The sequence below is a fragment of the Dermacentor variabilis genome, chromosome 2, assembly GCF_050947875.1.
Source record: "Dermacentor variabilis isolate Ectoservices chromosome 2, ASM5094787v1, whole genome shotgun sequence".
Taxonomy (NCBI): domain Eukaryota; kingdom Metazoa; phylum Arthropoda; class Arachnida; order Ixodida; family Ixodidae; genus Dermacentor; species Dermacentor variabilis.
This window is the reverse complement of record NC_134569.1, coordinates 229,982,590-230,001,150: the sequence shown is the minus strand read 5'-3', so window position 1 is coordinate 230,001,150 and position 18,561 is coordinate 229,982,590. Positions and strand designations below refer to the sequence as shown.

The following is an 18,561-nucleotide window of genomic DNA, read 5'->3' as shown; positions in this document are numbered from 1 at the left end:
TTGGCTTACTTGGACGACATTGTAATTTTCTCTAAGGACATGACCGCTCATTTGCAAGATTTGAAAAGCGTATTCTCGGCCTTGGACGCGGCGAACTTGCGGCTGAAGCCGGAAAAGTGCAGCTTTGCGCGACAGGAGATTAAGTACCTTGGTCACATTCTCACTGGCGAGAACATCCGACCGGACCCAGACAAAGTGGCCGCGATTGAAAAGTTTTCCCCACCAAAAAACAAGAAAGGTGTACAGAGCTTTCTCGGAATCTGCAATTACTATCGGCGATTTATCAAGAAGTTTTCTCGTATTTCTCGGCCGCTCACTAACCTCACTAGAAAGGATGTCCCTTTCGTCTGGGATGCAGCTTGCGAAGCGGCTATGCAATCCCTCAAAGAGAAGCTGATCACGGCGCCCATTTTGCGTCAGTTTGAGCCCGGGAAGCCGATAGAGGTGCACACTGATGCCTGTGATTATGGAATTGGTGCTGTACTAGTTCAGAAAATCGGATCCGAAGAGAAAGTAATTGCCTATGCTAGCCGACACCTTAATAAGGCTGAGATGAACTACAGCACAACTGAGAAAGAATGTCTCGCTGTCGTGTACGCTTGCGGACAGTTTCGTCCGTACATTTTTGGGTCTAAGTTCACAGTCGTGACCGACCAAGCTAGCCTGGCCTGGCTAATGAAAGTGAGAAATCCGAATGGTCGCCTTATGAGATGGTCTCTGTTGCTTCAGGAGTTCGACATAACGTTGCGACATCGCCCTGGCCTGAAGAATGGAAATGCGGACACGCTTTCTCGCATTCCTCATGATCCCGCACCAGCAAGCGAAGAAAACCCATTACCGTTGCTCGTGCTGGATCATGTGGACATCAGGAAAAGGCAGAGAGAGGATTCCTGGATGCAAGAAATAATACAGCACCTAGAGCAGCCGAGTGCGCCCGTTGTCAGAAAAACGAAAAGAACGGCACGGAGCTTTCGGCTGGTCGACGGTGTATTGTACAGAAGAGCGAAAGGCTTTCAGGAAGATCGCGCAGCACTCGTTGTCCCCAAGTGTTTGAGATCGGAGGTTCTGAGGCACTGCCATGACGACATCACGGCAGGCCACCTCGGTGTCAAGCGCACATGGGAGAAAATTCGCAGCCGCTATTTCTGGCCAAAGATGTTTTGCCACGTCACCAAGTATGTCCTCTCCTGCCCTGACTGTCAGACGAGAAAGCTACCACCCGGAAAGCCGACCGGTTTTCTCCAGCCGATCCCTCCTGCAGGTCGCCCTTTCCAACAAGTGGGCATGGATTTTCTTGGCCCTTTCACTAAAAGCAAAGCAGGAAACCGCTACATCCTCGTGGTTACTGACTACCATACGAAATGGGTCGAGGCTGTCGCGTGTACAGCGGCCACCGCTGCAGAAGCTGCTAAAGCCTTCATCGAGCAAATTGTCTTACGCCATGGGGCACCAGAAAAAGTGATAACAGATCGAGGGCAGCATTTTGTCGCCAACCTGACTGAAGAAATTTTCCGACTTATAGGTAGCGAGCATGCCACTACTACAGCGTACCATCCTCAAGCAAACGGCTTGTGCGAGCGCTTCAACCGCACGTTGGCCGATATGCTCAGCATGTACGTTTCTTCGCACCATCGCGACTGGGACGAGTTTCTTCCGTACGTGCTCTTTGCATACAATTCTTCTACCCACGAGACCACCGGGTTCACCCCATTCTTTCTTCTTCACGGACATGAGCCCACACTTCCTATAGATGTAGCGCTAGGCGCGGAACGCGGTTTCGATTGCACACTGGACGCCAGGAAAGTGGCCCTCCGGCTGCAGCGTGCTCGCGAGATAGTGACCGAACGGGAGAGGCGTCAGCAAGTAAAGAACAAACGTAGTTACGACGCTAAACGACGAAGTGCAATCTACCATGCGGGGGACTTGGTGTATTTGTGGACTCCCTTCAGAGCTCGGGGAAAGACAACAAAACTCCTTCACCGGTACCACGGGCCTTTCCGTCTTGTTAGGCGAATCGGCGAGAACAACTGGGAGGTAGTGGATAGAACTGGCAAAAAACGCGACGTTGTTAATGTTGCGCGCTTAAAACCGTGCCACGTCAGACAGTGCTCGGATAATGACGACGCGGACGACGAGTCTGTTGACGGACATCGAGAGAAGGTGTGTGATCCAAGTGGTGCTGTGCGCGAGTGCGATTTGAATGGTGGTGTGCGCGAGTGCGGTTCGCGTAGTGATTGTGTGTACAAGACAGAGACTTGTGAAAGAGTGCGCGTCGTAGAAGACTCGGATGATGGGACTGAACTTTACTCCGACTGGAAGACATTCCACAACGAGGCCGATCCGAGAACTATCACTGCTTACGACACGGACACTGATGTGTATCACAACGCAAGCGTATAACCTTCATTGTTAATTTTATTGTGTAGCGCGCGCGAATGAACTTTGTTTCTTATCTTGTGCATTTTGTTTCCATTTTGTCAAAACTTGTTTGTTTTGTTTTACGTGATGCTAAATCTTCCTTACGGATACTTCAGTCCTTTATATGAATCCCTAATGTGCGCGTTTAACTTCTTGAGCCATGTTTTATTTTGTAGTAATGATTTGTAACGAGTGGGACACTCTTTTTCGTAGGGGGGAGGTGTCGCGAAGACAATGTAACGCGGCCTTCTTTGCTGTCTTTCGGGGAATTTTGTGGGGTCCTTGACGTGGGGCAAACCTTTGTACACAAATGACCTCGACGGCGCCGCGGACAGTGCTGCCGCGCGGCCGCCGCCCCCGCCGCACCTGACGTCACACCTGCACATGTCGCGTCGTCTTCTCACGCTCGGCTGTCAAAGGCCAATTAGTTATGGTCAGAGTGCTTTTGTGTGCGGAGTGTTGACGCGACCATTTCTTGACCCCTTGAACTCTGCCGCTTATTGGATGATGTCGGCTTGCCTGATTGGTCGGAATAACGAAGTAGCCCATTGGTGGAGAAAAGTGTCTCTTGGATGCTGGGGAAACTTATTTAAGGAATAGTTTGGGGTAGTTTAGAGGGAGCAAGTAGACCGCAGCAGACACGGCGCAACTTCACCAGGGGAGACCAGGCCGGTCAGGCAGGCCGACGACGACGGGTATGACATCGTTTTGCTTGTAAATATTTTTGTACAGTTTAAACTTACGGCAGATGCCAAGTGAATAAACCTAGTTATTTAAATGTTACTCTCGTCGTCGTACCTGCGGATTTGGACTTTCCCCTGCCAGAGCTCATCCCCAGTCTTCTTCTGTCTCCCTGGTGAGTTGATGCGTCTGATATCTCACGGCTGCGTCACTTCGCTACAATATATCAGTCTATTTCTCCGACCACAAAGCTTCCTTCATGACTGTCAAAAACTGTTAGTGGAGTCTTTGTTAAAGGAATACGTGTGAAAAATAAAAAAAAATTATGTGATAGCGCATACATGTGTTGCTCGATTTCTTTGCCTCAATCTATCCAAAAGGTGAAACAGCTTATTTGCTGCGCTCAAATTTCGCATTAGGAAGTAACGTAATCGTCGGTAATTTTTTTTTTAGCACAGGCTATCACTTCTTATGCCTCCTTCTAATTTAGCTTTTCTTAGTTTAAGATTAAAGATAATGTCACCTGCCATGCCCTCTCACTTCGACGTCACAAAAACGACACATTATTATTGATTCAGCGTTGGCGCATGTGCGTGGTTGAAGTAACCATGAGGACCTGCGGATTAAACTTTCTGTTTAATACGCAAAGGCCGAACATTAAGTCAAATTTATCAGGAACTGACACAAAGTGAACTACAAGGATAAAATCTTAAATGAGCTATCAACCTTTATAGTTAACATGCGTGATAGGTGCGCTCAACTACAGGCTCATTAATTGTGGGCAACAAAAAGCTTGAAGCCAGCCAAGAACCAAAAACATGCTGTTTGCTTAAGTTTATGTCAGGCTTTCATGGCTTGTCACCCGTTTGGCGTCGGCGCGAAGTCGTCGACGGGGTATACGAGCCGGTTGGTCGTTCCCTACTAAAGCGAGCACAGCGAAGGAGTCAGAGTCGGGAGAAAGAAAGTCAAAAAATCATTCAGCGACTGACAACTACACACAAATTAAAAGAAGCACAAAAAACGCAAGAACGCTAACGCACATGCACTTAATCTATATCAATGATGAAGACAAAGGAATTACAACTAACAGTTAGCAGTGGATATATAAATTAACACTACACAAAACACACTTAACGATGGTCACCTAAACATAGTTCAAAAGAAAACAAACTATGGCATACGCATGGTCGGACAGCAGCAAGTCCATAAAGCGTGGTGTCGACGGCAAAGCTTTCCCGAAGCATGCTGGCAAGCCGGTCTCTTTGCGGTGGATGCGATTGCTGGGCTGGGTTTCCCGGGAGTCTTGGCCTGACGTCTTCCCTCGAGCAGGTTGAGCTAAGTTGAGGGGAACTACTGCGAGTTTCGTCGGAGACGTTGGTTTGTCGTCGCTTACGTGAACTAGTAACTAGTCGTTCAGACGCGGCTAGGCGGCCCAGGCGATATTGGACGACACTAGCTCCTTGACGCTCTTCCGCAGAATGTAGGCTCAGCTTCTAGACTGCTTTGCTTGGTCTATATCCTGCGTTTAAATAACCTTTCCCTAGTTCCCTGTGTTGGGGAACGGAAGATATTGGTGACGATCCAATCAAGCTCGCCCAATTGGATCCCGGCAGCTCCCAAAGTCTTGGCCGCACCCTTCTTAATTAAGGGCGAGGGCGCGGGTGATTCCCCCGTGCTGATATAGGTCGCTCACTTGTATTGCACCACACACGCACACCCTTGAGTCCGTGGCGGGCTTCTATTGTTCATTCACAAACACAGGAGAAACGAAGGAAGCTGGCCATACGGTGCTGTCAGCAGTTCGTGGACACAGGATTGCACAGACACGCCACATGTTTCGGAGAATTCGCACGCCAGCCTTCTTAGCAAGCTTCTCAATGCACGCGCGGGGCCGAGCATACACAAAGGTTCCGACAAAAAACCGTCGGGGCATCACAGCCGCACCAACGACAAAAAGATAATAATGTCTAAACCTGCCCTCGACCTCTTTCGGCCGCTTGCCCAAGTGGCCGGCAATAACTGTCTTGTGCGTCGGTCCCCATTCCTACAACCTTTTGGCGCCCGTTGATTGGTGCTTCGCCAAATCGAAAAATGCCACACCGTGACAGAGACGCACAGTTTACTTAAGTAAAACAGCCTCAGGAGAAGCAGCTGAAAACATCAGTTTGCCAGATTGAGCGGTATCTACCACAAACATTTCACACTGTGCACGACGAAAGTAGGAAAGTGTGCAACAAGTGAAAAACATAGAGGTGCCAATAAAATACAATTACGAATAGAGGCAACCTCAATACTGAAAAGTGGCTGCAAAGTGCTAAATGCGTCAGTTCTAAAACACAGCAGTATTTCAGGAAAGTACGCGTCCTGCGCACAAAATATTATATAAATAATTATAATGGTTCACATGTTCTACCGCGTTTAGCACAAGTCAGGAGCTGCCCAGCAAGGCATGTTTTATTGTCCTTTTAACGAAGTCGACATATCTACGTTTAGCTATTTGAGTAACACTGAAAGTCTGACGACTAAAGTTGGCGTTCAGTAGTTTGTACAAACTCGCGCGGTCACAAATTTTCTTTTGTCTCCAATGCGAACCACCTCGTTTATGCAGTAAGTAATATCGAATTGTTCACGATTCATGCATTGTAGCTGGACAGCCTCAAAGTCGAGCCTGTAAATAAGCAAATTATCAACGGGGTATATACATATTTCATAAAGTAAGGTTTATTATCGTCAAGAAAGGCCAGGTTACATATTAAATTTATAGATGTGTTTCTAATCGTAGTTACAGCGTAAGGTTAAATTCGAACCTAGTTCTCCACACGTGAGCACAATAATGCAAACAAGAGTTTACTGAAGCGGGATAGAACTGCTTTTTAAGCATACCAGAGCATGGTTTCATACCATGTTAATTATTCTTTCTGTCCGTCTTCTGTCTCTCCGAATAAATCCAATATCGCTAGACTAGCTAAAGCTTTCTGGAAATCAAATGCCTCAAAATTTCGTGGGAGGTGTACATTGGAAAATAGTATTTATAAATTTATGCTCTAAACTGTGCGCGTCTGACTTACTTTTGCCCTCCATATAACACTTTATTTTGTGAAAGTTTAAGTCCACCTCCTTCGGGTCTACTCATCGGGAGAGTCCTTCGAGTCATTCGCCTGCACACGCAACAACATCATAAATATTTCGAAGAAACATACAGAAGTGTTGTCAGCATAGAACAAACAGGAGTACTTGGATAGTTAACAACGTCGGTTACATAGGATGCCCCCAACTCTCATGCACCAAGATTTAAACATATGCATATGCCACGTAGCTGACAGAAGCAAGGTAATGTTTGTCGTCACTTGGGGATACTAAGAATTATTCTTTAAGTTTGCCTAATTACAAATTAGCAATAATATACTATTCAACTTGTCAAATATTATAATTAGTTATATAAATAAATATTATAAGTAATTATAAATATCATAATATTATAATATTATAATTATAAAAAATGTAAATGAGAAAATTGTAGAGCAAGAGGAAAAATTTTCGATAAAAGTTTCTGTTGTAGCGTACGTCGCAGATAAAAGTGTTTTTCCAAGAGTGAAAGAAGCCCGCGAATACATGCAAAATTGCCGTGGGACTAGCGGCGCCAGGCACTTTGCGTGTACCGCGGGCTTCTTTCACGCTCGGAAAAAAAAATCCCTTTTAAGTGCCACGCATAGACCAGCATAGGCCCAAATCTTTCACTTCGCGCAGAAAGGCCATCAAGGGACTTGGAAGACCATGCAATCTAGCATAATGAAACAATGGCTTGGATGAACTAAACGCAGTTAAAATAAGTGCTACGGTTTCACGGGCAAAATCACAGTCTGATACTAGACATGCTGTAGTTGGGGACTGGAGATAAATTTTTACTACCTGCGGTTCTTTACCACGATCCTAAATCTATGTAAACGAGCGTTTTTGCATTCGCCCCTAATGAAATACGGCCATTGCAGCTGGGATTGAATCCGCGACCATGAGCTCAACAAAGCCACGCTATAGCCACTGGGCTACCGACGCCGGTGCACTGACACAAATTCACAGTACAAAATATAGTAAAAAATATTTTTCTTCATATCGAATGGCGCGATGTCCGCTGCTCGTTCGTAAAGTCGACGCCGCCACTACACAAGTTATATTTCAAAGAAGAAAAGCAAGGTGCATGGAAGCGTAGGTACGCTCATAACCTCTTCCGTTGACTCTCACACTTAATGTTTACCATTAAAAGGTGATCATGTTGCTCGGTATATGATTTGCACCCTAATTACACAAAATAACTCATTTACTTTACACGCACAGACGCTCATGTGACGCTTTTTATCTTACAGTTCATGTCTTCGCCGCATATATATCTCATGAAAACCAACATTTCCCTCGGCAATTTCACATGCATAAGAGCCGCGACGACGGAGAAGGATGAATGCAACGAAACGATGTCGCAGAATATTTCAGTTCTAAATTTCGTCTCGAAGACTTGGTAAAGTTTTTCGCATGCCTTTCTGCTATTCAAATGAGGTCGCCTGAAGGTAGATATTTTATGCAGTCATCTGTGACACAGCGACATCATGTATGAAACCAATAATTTGACCGCTAATTTTATGCAAGCGAGAATATGAACCAAGCGTGTAACATACGTGCCTACAACGAGTCGAAGTTTCGCCCGATAGGCGAAGCATTGATTGCTGCACCAAATTACTAGACAGTCATAGACCGTTTTATCGAGGGCGCCGCCATATTGCGATCACAGTGCCGCCTATCGTTCGGCGCCACGCTGGCATGCGGCATAGCCTCGATGGTGCACAGCGAACGTGCAGCACACGACGTGTGGCAAGTTTTCGCGTTTGCATAGAGGTCTCAACAAGATTATGCGATTGGGAAATTTTCCGGGTGTCTTTACTAAGCTTAGAGCTTCGATACATAGCCCCAAATTTGAACGGTGAGGGCGTAGACGGGCCGTCTCGGCTCTTCCAGTGGTCTACATAGTAGGGGAGTCATGCCTGAAGATTATTGATACGTCACATACGTGCAGTGCGTTCTTATTGTATGTCCAGCCTTGAACTTCCTTAAGGTATCACTCAGGTGAGAGCAATCAAAGGTATTTCCATGTGCCATGTGGTGTGTCGCACCAGTGTACGTCCAAATCCAAAATGAAGTAAAATTTTATTCACGTCCCACCGCATCCGCGTCACCGCGTCCCACCGCGTCATCCGCATTCATTCCTTCGCTCTACCTTGGTAATAACCTTATCCCGCGTAGTACTTCCTGTAACTACTTGGGTGTAGAACTTGATTCTAACCTTAAATTTCATCAACACATAGCCAACGTTAGGCGGAGGGCAACATATGGAATAAGGACACTTTTCAAAGCTCGGTATGTACTTGTGATACCCAAATATGGGGACAAACGTTCATGCACTCAAAGGTTCTGACGGTTCTCTTAGGTGGAACCTCCGAGAAACCAATTGAGGACAAAGCCGTTGGTTTCGAACACACACACAAACTTTTAATGCAACAAAAATATGCTTAAAATAAATAGAACAAAATAGAAAACACAAAAGAAACAATCAAATAGACATCACGGCAGTAAGAAACACACCTGGGGCTATATGAAGTTAACTAGTGCGCGAGTCCGGGCTTGCCACGATGGCAGGGACACATAACAGTCTCGACGCGGCGACGCAGCGACAAGCTGACGAAAGCAGTTGCGCCGGTCTCACCAAAGGTCGTGGTGTAACTTAGTTGACGTGGCGACCGGAGCGCACCACCTCTGGCTTTGAGAGGTAAAGGAGACCGCGGCGGCGTCCTTGCCGGGCAGCTGAGTGTAGAGCTCGGGCCCGTAGCCAGACTTCTCTCGTCCTGCCCACGGGCACAGAAGCTCGAACGCCGGCCTCGGGCAGCAGGCGGCACGACAGACGGGGGCGGCGTTCTGCCCGGGCAGCTGGCGTAGAACTCGGGCCCTTAGCCCGACTGGTCTCGTCCTGCCCACGGGCGCAGAAGCTCACCGGCCTTGAGCAGCTGGATGGCACGCTAGCGTAGACGGGCGACGCACAGGAACAGGCTCGCAGGAGGCCCCGGTCGGGTGAAGTCCTGGTGGCTCGGGTCCGGAACCCGACGGCCCGTCTTCAACTCCCGGTCCGGTGGTTGACCTCCTCCTGGCGTCGCTTCCTGGAACTCTCCCGGCGTCTTCCCTGCGTCTCCCCCTTCTGGCAGCGTGCCTCGCCTTTTCTTTCACTCTGGTCGATTCGTCGTTTTCTCATTGGTTGCCTGAAGCCCCATGGTCATTCCTAATTGGTTGGATTTTCTTCTTTTAGTTCCTTTTCTTGCGGCGCGCGTTCACGTACCGGACGCTCTTCGGCGTCGTCGTTTTGCTCCAGCACGGAATTCGCCTCGGCGCACGCACTCCTTGTCGTCTGCTCCAGTCCGTCCCGATAACCGCACCATGTCGCGCACCACACATCTCAGTATTTAACCAGGAAACACTACTCTCTTTATACTACTCATTTAACCATTCACATCTAAAATATTGCAGTGCATGCTGCGGCAATACGTATCGTACCCACTTACAATCATTACAATTTCTACAAAACCAGGCTGTTAGAATAATTACATTTAGTCCTAGCCATTTAAATTCCAAACACTTATTACATAACTTATTATTCTTATTGTGGACGAACTTATTAACTTTAGTCTTGGTACGTTTTGTACCGACAACTAGATAACGCTTACCGCAACAGCCTGATGCCTCAATATTGTCTAAGGAATACTAATCTTAAGCGATTTGCACTAAACAATAACTATATTCTTGCCAAGGTACGCGCAAATTGTGGTAAGCAGAGCGTCCACTTTTCGTCCGTTTCCTTCTGGAACACACTACCTCCTACTATTAAGTCATGTAAATCATTTCAATTTAAACGACAGCTGAAATTCCACACTTTATTATCTGCAACCACTTACGCCTTTTTTTACCCTTTTCTCCCTTTCAAATGTACATTTGGTTACACGACACAAATAAAAGTTCATTTGGTTATGTCTCATCCATTTACTTTCATAATGGCGTTATAGTTCTTTAATTAGTCGAATGTAATAATAATTATTATACTTTCTATTAGCATGTCTGCAGCTGATTTGCATAGTACTGCCAAACCTAAAGCAATACTAAGTTTATTATCTTTTGAATATTTTACGCTATTTGTTGCAACTGTTGTTTATATTTTTACTTATACACTGTATAGGGAGGTCCCATTACAGTCTTTGACCTCAGGACCTCCTCCTGTATATTATTGCCTTGTACTATATCTTGTCTATTAATAATAAAACCTCATTCACACAAGATTCTATGTTGTTAATGAAGCATCAACTGTTATTATCCAAACCAGAGAACACTCGAGCTCTCTTCGGGTTCGATGTCGAAAAAGCTTTTGGCAGAATTAAGCATAGAGCTAAACTTGAACTCATTCCCAAACTGGGATTGGGCAATTTCTATGAAGTGGTCAAAACTTTTTTTGGATTCCTTCGATTCCGGGATATTTTTTTATTTATTTATTTAACAATACTGTAGGCCTTTGCACAGGCCCAAACAGGAAGTGGATTGTAATATATACACATGAGCATGGGAAAAACCGGAAAAAAGAAAAAAATACAAAATATATAAAGCAAAAAAAAACTGCCATACAACAGCACTGGTATTCAACACAAGACACTTTCCTTCTTTCACATGAATCAGGGAAAAAAAACAATTGCAATATTAGTCGTATAATATTCTTGTAGTTATCGTGGATCTATAAAACACCACTATTCAGCACATTGCAATATTTACATTTGAAATCATAAGGCAGTATGCAAACGCACGTGCACTAGTGTCCAACACTCAACCAATGCATTACCTTTGAACTACGCACTCAAATACTTTCATGAACAGCCAAAATATGGCTCCAATTTTGCGACAAAGCCATTCACAGAATCTGATTCTATAATTTCCTGTGGCAAAGAATTCCAGATTTCAATTGCCCATGGGAAGTATGAATATCTAAACGTGTCGCACTGTGTCGGATACTGCCTGATGTGTTTATTATGGCAGGTTCTATTAGAGTGTCGGTGTGATGGTTGCACGTAATCTCGCTTACCTATATTCATGTTGTCATTACATAGCATAAAAAGAAATTTCATGACAGCCACACGACGCCGACAAACAAGGGTAGGCAGTGCTGCCTGGCTTCTAAGAGCACTTACGCTTTCGTGTCGAGAATACTTATGGTATATAAATCGCAACGCTTTATTTTGGATACTTTCTAATTTCTGTGAGAGTCCTTTCTGGTGCGGGTTCCACACTATGCTACCATACTCAAGAATTGGCCTTACTAAAGTTTTATATGCTGTTAGTTTCGCATAGGATGGTGCTGCCGTTAATTTTCTTCGCAAGAAACCGAGTGTTCGGAAGGCCTTCGTGCATTTACTATCGATATGGGTATTCCATTTTAACGCGCTTGTAAAGGTTATGCCTAAATATTTTACTGTGTCAGTTTGTATTAAATCGTTGCCCATTAATGTATAATTGAACCTAAAGATCGACTTTCTATGAGTTATGGTCATCTACTGTGTTTTCTTAAGATCAATTTCCATTCCCCACATGTCACACCAGCGGCCTATATTGCATAGTGTAGTATTTAGTCTAAGCTGGTCCTCGATTCCTTGTACGCTTGTATAATTTACCAAGTCATCGGCGAAGAGCCGCAATTTTACTCCATTTTCTGCACAATCAGCGATGTCGTTGACGTATATGAGAAATAATAATGGCCCCAATACGGACCCCTGTGGTACCCCTGAATAAACTTCGAGTTGGTCCGAGTCATAATTATTTATAGTAACATATTGAGTTCGGTTTGACAGATAGGCTGCTATCCATTCTACGACATTGTGTTCAATCCCGATTGACTTTATTTTCTCGATTAGTTTACAGTGCACGACGCGATCATAAGCCTTCGAAAAATCAATAAATATAGCATCAGCTTGGAATTTGGAGTTAATTATTGATGCGAAGTCATGTGTTATTTCTAATAGTTGTGTTATAGTTGACAAGCCTTTCCTAAAACCGCGTTCCTTAGGATATAATATATTCTTTTCTTGTAAGTATGTCATGATAGCTTTACTTACTATCTGTTCCATTAATTTACAGTAGCAACTGGTTAGTGATATTGGCCTATGTGTTTCCACGTGTAATTTATTGCCTTCTTTATGAATGGGTATTTCTTTGGCACATAGCCAATCCTTCGGAAGAGAGGCTGTACTCTGCGATTCAGAAAATATAATCTTCAAAAAGGGAGCCAGCTGCTGCGCGTATTGTTTCAAAAATACATTTGATATATTATCGGGCCCCGGCGCCTTCTTGGTGTCTATTTCCAAAAGCAAGTTTAAAATGCCCGACTCTGTTATCACAACTCCGCCCATCCGGGTGTCAGCGGCTTTCACGGGCGCACTCGATATTGGCCAGCGTGTGGAAACGGATTGGAAATAGGTGTGAAATGTATTTGCTACAACGCGCATGTCTTCTATGACCAAACCTGCCAGTTCTATTTTACTGCTCACACCTTCTGGCTTCGACAAGTAGCGCCCAAACTTTTGCGGTTGATTCCTTATGAAATTTGTTAACTTACTTGAAAAGAAGTCGTCTTTTGCAACTTTTATTTCTAATTTCAATTTGCATGCGAGCTCTATTATCTCTGCAGAATTTATCCTTTTTCTTCGACGTCTTTTTTAGTTTTCGTTTTAGGTGAATTATGCTCCGCGTGATCCACGGTGTTTTCCGCTCAGTTCTTTTGAATTTTGTAGGTATGAAATTATTTTCGCAATGCATTATACCCTCCTTTAGTTTTATCCAAAGGCCATTAACGCCTCCGCAGGATTCAGCTGAGAGACCATAAGTTTCCTCTAAGTAGTCAATAACGCTCTCATCATTAGCTCGGCTATAGTCCTTGAAAGCTATTCGAGATGGTTTGGTCTTACACACAGCGCTCATACGCAGAGTAAAAAATGTTAGAACCAGCATCTTATGATCTGAAATCCCTTTTTCAAAGCGTATATGTGGTGTTATCGACTGCGATACTAAAGCAAGATCAAGTACTGAACAGGCATTTCCTTGGACACGCGTAGGTTCATTAGCAATCTGTGATAAAGAAAAACTAAACATTATGTCAAACGGGCGCTCACAGTTTCTTGCATCTCTGTTGCCGATAGTTAACTTATTCCAATCTATCCCAGCTAGATTAAAATCCCCAGTTAATAAGAGCTTTGTACGGTTATTAATTTTGCTGTGCACTCTTAAAAAAAAGGTAGTCGCAAGCGACTCTTTTCGGGGTGTATCTGCTCGTCGCACATATGATGACCTTTTGGGTGGTAACCCGTACTCTCTTAAAAATACAGTGCAGGCGACTCCCTCACAGCACTGGTGACTCTCTCCCGCAAGACCTACTGAGGTGTATGTATTACTCCCAAAGCAGGAGTTGATGCGAGTACCTCAGTGGTCCATGCAAGTACCCCTTGGTAGTCAGCGATACCCCTTTGGAATGGCAACAATGACCCTTCCTAGGGTAGTCATCTGAAGACTCACAATGGTGGTGTACATGACTACCATGGCAAGAGTTGGTTAAACTACCTTTTGGGTGGTAACACGTACTCTCTTGGAGACACAGTGTGGACGACTCCCTCAGTACCGGTGACTCTCCCGCAAGAACTACTGAGGTGTATGTATTACCCCCAAAGCAGGAGTTGATGTGACTACCTCAGTGGTCCATGCAAGTACCCCTTGGTAGTCAGTGGTACCCTTTGGAATGGCAACAATGACCCTTCCTAGGGTAGTCATTTGAAGACTCACAGTGGTGGTGTACATGATTACCATCACAAGAGTTGGTGAAACTACCTCCTGGTACTTAACCAGACCCCTTGTAGCAACTGCTGTGACCTCTGCCTGGGTAGTGAATAGACTATCTCTACACTAAGATGGAAGCTCACAACATAATAGATTTTAGTTTGCATGTGCAACAAATGCGTAGTTATTCAGCCACCATTATATGTTATGATAAACTGCAATACTATAAACAACTAAAAAAAACACTGAGCACATAACACTACATTGAGTGAAACACCAAGAGCAAATATTTCGCTACTATCACTGTATTAACCTCAAATGCATCAATGGACTATACCTGGCAAGAACAGAAGACAACAGTCTGATTTGCTAAATTGGAATCAATGGCCAACCTTGAGAAACATTATGCTTCAGTTTACAAAGCATACTAAACAGCTGCAATATGTCCAAACTTATGAGGTAATTTAGCATTTCAGGCATTTGAAAAAGGATTTAATCCTTTGCCATTACAAAGGACTCATTTATTTCAATATGCCATGGAGGCATACATGGACAGAGGAATTAAATTTCAATATTGATATTAAGCGACAAATTTACAATCTCACCAAATCAAAGCAATCATACAGCATTGATGCTAATGGAAGAAAAGAAATATGCCTAAAGGCCAGATAAATGCAAAACCGGACATTATAGATAGCGTCAGTTCAATATCCTCGTGGTGCCGGCATAGTAAGTACATCCCATAATGTTTCAAAAGTGCAACTTCTTGGCCGTCATTTCATCCAATTTGTCAAAAAAGACTATTGTCTCACCTCCTAAATGTTTCCATTAGCACTGCCTCCATGTTTGCGTCAAATGCTGCCTGCTCCGGTTAAGATCTGAAAGAACAGCACAACTGTTAAAACTTTGTAAACATTTTATTCAATAAGAACATGAACACATTACAGTAACCTTTAGCAAGAGCACATATAGTAATCACAAGGAACACTTATTTCTTATAAGCAGAGAATCCAGTTTACAGCAGGAAGAGAGGAGCCAGAGAATAGCTATAATGCATCCGTAGATGTTCTCTTTGAACGAACCATAAATGGCCTTGCCATCAGGGCATATCACAAGCCCACACACGTGGATACACAATAGGCAGAACATATTTAAATAAGTATAAGAATATATGTATAAGTTCATTTTCCAGATTCAACTGGAGGGTAGGTTTTTGGCAAAAAGCTGCCTGCACAGCTTCTACTAGCAAAGACATAAAATCACATTTCAACAAAATATTTCCGCAGCTCAGCTTTGGTATACCCTTTTGTATGTTTATACGTGCTTAGAACATGGGGCAGGTTATAAGACAACATTTGAAATTTATAATTAGCGCAAAAACATGGTATATTCCATGTATTAATAGGTCTTATGTGTATGTTAGCACGACACATGTCCAAAGATGCCAGAGTAGAATGAAAATTGGCAGCGGATGCCATTGAGAAATAAATTTTTTTTAACAACTTAAAGTTATACAAGTGATTGACGCGGACAGTGTTATGTGCTTCAAAAGCACACTTGGAGGTAGTTGTATTGTCAACATTAGCGATTATTCGAACAATTTTCTTTTGCAATACGAGAACATTATTTATGTTTGTTTTGGTCATTGTGGCCCATACTAAACTGCACATGTACATTGTACATGGCTTCACTTTGCTGTAAGTAATTTGAGACAACAGCTGTCTTCCAATAATGGGGCTCACTGCTGTGAACTTATAGCATAATGCCCTCCAATGTCACATTTTCACATGAAATCTACAGAATGTTTCTATTATACATGAATGAAATGCAAGCTGTGATTCTATAGGGGAATGGCACTGAGCTAATGCGTGCTAAACAATCTGCGTAAGTGTGAATGACAGCATCATTAACAAGACTACCCTGCTGCTTTGCAAGGAGTCACTCCATCTCAGTAACATCAAAAGCGGGTTGCGCTCACCACGGAGATGAGACAAAGTTCCAAATAAGGGCCAGAATAGTGAGCATTATTGATCAAATAATGCTCACTATGTTCTGTCAAGTTAAAAATGCCACAGAAAACAGCTAATTATAATGGCCGCCGGCAACTCAGTGCTGTGACATACCACGTCTAGCGACTGCCTCATAACACATTATCCTTATGTAATACTCTAATGGCACTTTCCTTTTGCAGCAAGCAGTTAAAGTATTAAAGTACTGCAATGCACTTGCAAAGCAGTTATTTCCCCATAGTGGGATCAAGACCACATAATAAAAAGTACACCACAGGTACAGCATAGAAGTGTATTCTGCAGTACTGTATAAGTGCTGAAACTTCCTTCTTGGTACTGCTGAGTGATTTTCATGCTGCCTAGTTCCTGTTTCGTGGTCTCACAAAGATTATGGAATGATCAACACATTGTGACTAGAGTCGCTAAAGTTATACATTCACATTCATTGGAACCACTTTATTTGTTTAACCCTTTAATGAGCACGCATATAAATACAAAACAAATTATTTTATACCTAAATGTGCAAAAGACATTGAGAATAAGCATAATCAACGAAAATAAAGGATACTTTTTAGAAACTCCTTTAGTAGTATGGGGGAAGAAGTGGGCTTCTCCCCAAGCGACATATGGCTGCGTTTGGAATCTGTACAGAGAGCTCTTTGCATTGTGTGTCTGAGGTCACTACAGCAGATCTTGCACTGGTCTGTCTCCTCTGACCGTGCTTTCCAAAGAAAATGAGTCCCATGTCCTTTTTTTCCCATCCTGTGTTCCTGCTCTAAACCGACAAATGACACTTGCTGCCATTCAGTGTTGGCTCAATACATTTAACAAGAAACTTCTTACTCAATGCCAAAAATCAGCAAGAAAAATTTATATTTTTTGGCATGCTGTATGCAGAACTCATCAATGAAGGGTTAAAACAACTGAAGTGTCAGAGCAGCATAGCCACACACTTTTCACTACATCTTAGTATGTATATCAATATACATTACAGTACGAATGCTGTATTACTAGTCTATAAATGCATCTACCACTACATCTTGAACTAATGTTTCACTCTAGGTTCAAGGTGGCGATGCGATATGATATTTTGCTTCTTTGATCACCTACAAAATCTATGACAGCATTGCAGATATAGTTGCTATAGCTGGATTGCATGTTTGCATTTGTTAAAAAAAATGTAAATGAAACGAACAAGTACATCGAGAGAAGCAACTTAATGTTTCAACTAAGCCACATAACAAAGACGGAGAGTCAGTTTATCTAATGAAATATGCATGCAAACTTGCAGCTGATCACCCGTCTTCAAAATCCAGATTTTGAGCATGTGTCACAATTTCGCTTTCCTTTCTTGCTTTCACTTCTGCATCGACTTCAGGGCATCCTGGTGGCATTCACTTTCGCATGTTTTTGTACTTGTTTCTTGGGCACATATACCATGGGATCTGGAATGAAATGAAAGAAATTGACTTTACATACCTAATCAACAGTTCAATGACTTCCAGTTTTCAGGTTTTTAAAGAAACTGCAAACACAGCACAGTTAAACATGGAGTTGCCCTAACCTTAGCTTGCTTTTTGCACTGTTTCCTTCATGTTCCAAAATGTATCAAGTGAGCTATTTTAGCACACCTTCGAACACAATATCTGAGAATTACTTTCAGTATTGGTGTTGGTCAAAACTTTAATGCATGAAAACGGCTACAGGTACAAAAATGTATTATTTAACCAAATACATATTTAGCTGAGCATGCAATTAATTTTACAAGAGGTGGTCATATGCATGCCAGATGCAGAGGTGCTGTTGATATCTTCATATTCAGTTAAGCTGCAAAGCTTTAAAACCACCACATCTCTACTCAATCACAAGCACACAGACCTGAACAGCTGCAAGCAAGGATGGCCATAAACTTTACAAAGTAGTAAGAAAGGCTTTGGCAGCATGCTTAATGTAAAAAAAAATTATGGGGTTTTATGCGCCAAAACCACGATCTGATTAAGGGGCATGACGTAGTGGGGCACTCCGGAAATTCGGATCACCTGGAGTTCTTTAACGTACACCTAAATCTAAGTACACGGGTGTTTTTGCATTATGCCCCCATTGAAATGCGGCTGCCTTGGCCAGGATACGCTTAACATCTAAAAGTGCAAAAGAAATAATAAGAAGTTATAAGAAAATGCTATTACATGGCCAAGGTGCAATGTGTCCCTCAGAGCTGGGTACTTGTTTACGAGGCTCCGTGCAGCAACATTGCACAATTTATTTGGGTACCTGATGTTTAAAAAAGCATGCATCAACCTTCGACATCAAACAATACACAAAAAACAATATGCAACATTTCCATGAAATAATATCAAACCGTTGAACTGTGAGTCATCAGATGGGAGAATTTAAGTAAACTGCACCATGAAAGCATTAGGTACGTGACAAGACCGAGGTTAGAGAATTGATCAGATGGATTTGACACAGGACAGGGGTAACATTTAATCCTTTTGTCCTGCAATAGCCAAGATAAACGGATAATCATGACCAGAGTTCACAAACTCTTAAAATACTTTCA

The 18,561-nt window shown here is 43.2% G+C and overlaps 1 long non-coding RNA gene across 1 annotated transcript in view; it reads left to right on the top strand.

Annotated features, from left to right (window-relative positions):
* The window catches only part of LOC142571214 (uncharacterized), a 139,053-nt gene that overhangs the window by 38,815 nt on the left and 81,677 nt on the right, over nucleotides 1-18,561 (top strand). The window contains exon 2 of the long non-coding RNA XR_012825795.1: nucleotides 7,461-7,609. This is a non-coding gene — a long non-coding RNA (uncharacterized LOC142571214). The remainder of the gene's footprint in view (nucleotides 1-7,460; nucleotides 7,610-18,561) is intronic.